At 44.0% G+C, this 2485-nt stretch overlaps 1 protein-coding gene across 1 annotated transcript in view; it reads right to left on the reverse strand.

Annotated features, from left to right (window-relative positions):
- akap6 (A kinase (PRKA) anchor protein 6) overlaps nucleotides 1-2485 on the reverse strand; it is a 24510-nt gene that overhangs the window by 6623 nt on the left and 15402 nt on the right. The window lies entirely within an intron of this gene.

Raw genomic sequence — 2485 nt, forward strand, 5'->3', positions numbered from 1 at the left:
TACCGTGTCCCCCCAGGACTGTAAAGTTGGACAGAGGTTTACCGTGTTCCCCCAGGACTGTAAAGTTGGACAGAAGTACATGTTCTCCCGTGCCCCAGCGTTCATCGTCTCCCATCTGTGAGAGCGGGTGAACATGTAACGTCCTGACCTGATGGAGTCAACGTTTCATTTTACAGGACCGAGCTGACCCGAGCAGCTTCAACCAGAACCAAACCCAGGATCTGACCCACGATGCAACAAATGAGCCAAAGTGAAGACGGCCCCAGCAGCGACCTTCAGACGGTCCACAGGTGACCCACCTGAGCCCCCAGTCTGGACCCGACAACCAGACCCGGACCCTCGTTGAGACTCACAGGTAGTCCTGATCTTTGGAAGAAAACATCAAAGAGATGATGAGAGTCGGGCCGGCCACAAACATCAGCCGAAGACTTTACAGACTCCAGTTTTTTATCATCTAAAACCCGGCTCCTGTTTTTACAGAACCATCAGAACCACGTGTTCTCACTCCGCTCACGTTCAGTGCACATATGAGCTGTCAATCACATGGAGCCCGGTTCTAATTGCCCCGGATCAATGTGAACCGAGTCGACTCGTGCTTCAGCTCCAATCTGGGCTCGCCCTCATCACCGCCAACATCAAAGGCTTCAGAGCGGCCGCCTTCAAACGGCTCGCGACAGCCGGGCCTCGTCCGAGCCCATTGGACCCAATAACCTTCAGCCCATCAGCGCGGCGCCGTTCACCTTGGAGATCAAACACTTGAAATGAAGCTGCTTCAAAGACCACCGGACCCGCTGCCCGCCGGGATGCAAGCACTCGTTACGGTGGTTCGAGACCCACAACAGGTTGGATTCTGCCGGACGGCTGCTGGAGTGCAGGACATTATGTCTGGATCAGAACCAGAGTCCAAACTGCTTCAGACCAGAACCAGAGTCCAGACTGCTTCAGACCAGAACCAGAGAGTCCAGTTTGCTGAAGTGTTCTGGTTCTGTCTCTTACCTTCTGACGTCTCAAACTTTGATATCCAAACAAACAAATTAAAAAATTAAAAAACAGAATCGTAGAAATCCAGAATAAAAACCTTTAGCTGCTGAGAAACACCGAGAGTGACACACAGCAGGCGTGGTGTGTGTGTGTGTGGTGACCTGCTTCTTCAGGGGGTGGTGGAGCTGAGGAGGGCGGGGGACAACAGTTGGACAGGTTTATTTTAGGACCAGCGTACCCCCCCCCCACCCCCCACCCCCCCAGCTCAGACACCAGTAGATAAATGTTCATTGCAGAGGAAATGCAGAATAAATACTGAACGCTGAAATCAGCTGAAGCTAGGTTATTAAAGTTAAAACAAGTAGAACTAAAACTGGAAAAGCTGCAGCTAAGAGTTCCCAGGATCATAGCTAAAACCTCGCAGCAGCACAAGTTAAAGCTCCAAATAGCATGAGCTAAAACAGGGGCCTGCAACCTGCGGCTCTGGAGCCACACGCGGCTCTTCGGTCCCTCTGCAGCGGCTCTTTCAAGCTTTGACAAAAACTGAAATAAAACTGAATTTTATTGGTTGTTATAACAACAACTAAAAAGAGCTAGTTTTAGCAGTTTTCCTATAATTTATTTTGCAAATATATGAATAATAGAAACATTACAAGTAGTAAAACATACTCACTTTCACTTTATGCTTTATTTCTTCAAAGTAGGATACCTAATTTTTCTACAATTAAAAAAAAAAAAATCACATAAGAATTCATAGTTTATTGTTTTAGGTTCTATAAACTGGACAAAACTATATTATTTTTTCCTTCTTTACAAGAATTTCGTCTTTTATTTTGTCTTAGAATGTAAAAAATATCAATAAATGCTAAAAATCATTAGATATTTTTAGTCTTATAAAATCACCCCTACTGTCCAGAAAAGTGCACTCCAATAAACTTAAAGTGGTCCGTGGGCCACCAGTTGAGAATCCCAGATGTAGCAGGTGTTGCAGCTCCGGACACGTTTAATTTAGTGAAAAGGCAGAAATGGCTCTTTTGACCATAAAGGTTGCAGATCCCCGAGCTAAAAGCTCCAAGTAGCATAAACTAAAAGCTGCAAGTAGCATGAGCCAAAAGCTCCAAGTATAATAAGCTAAAAGTTTCAAGTAGGACAAGATAAAAGTTCCAAGTAGCATAAGCTAAAATTTCCAAGTAGCTTAAACTAAAAGCTGCAAATAGCATGAGCCAAAAGCTCCAAGTATAATAAGCTAAAAGTTCCAAGTAGCATAAGTTAAAAACTCCAAGTAGCACAGCTAAAAGTTCCAAGCAGCATAAGCTAAAAGTTCCAAGTAGCATGAGCTAAAAGCTTCAAATAGCATAAGGTAAACACTCCAAGTAGCATAAGTTAAAAGTTTCAAGTAGCATAAACTAAAAACTCAAAGTTTCATAAGTTTAAAAGCTCCAAGTAGCATAAGTTAAAAGTTTCAAGTAGCATAAGCTAAAATCTCCAAATAGCATAAGCTAAA

Source organism: Nematolebias whitei, chromosome 21 (assembly GCF_014905685.2).
Source record: "Nematolebias whitei isolate Nwh7 chromosome 21, NemWhi1, whole genome shotgun sequence".
Classification (NCBI taxonomy): domain Eukaryota; kingdom Metazoa; phylum Chordata; class Actinopteri; order Cyprinodontiformes; family Rivulidae; genus Nematolebias; species Nematolebias whitei.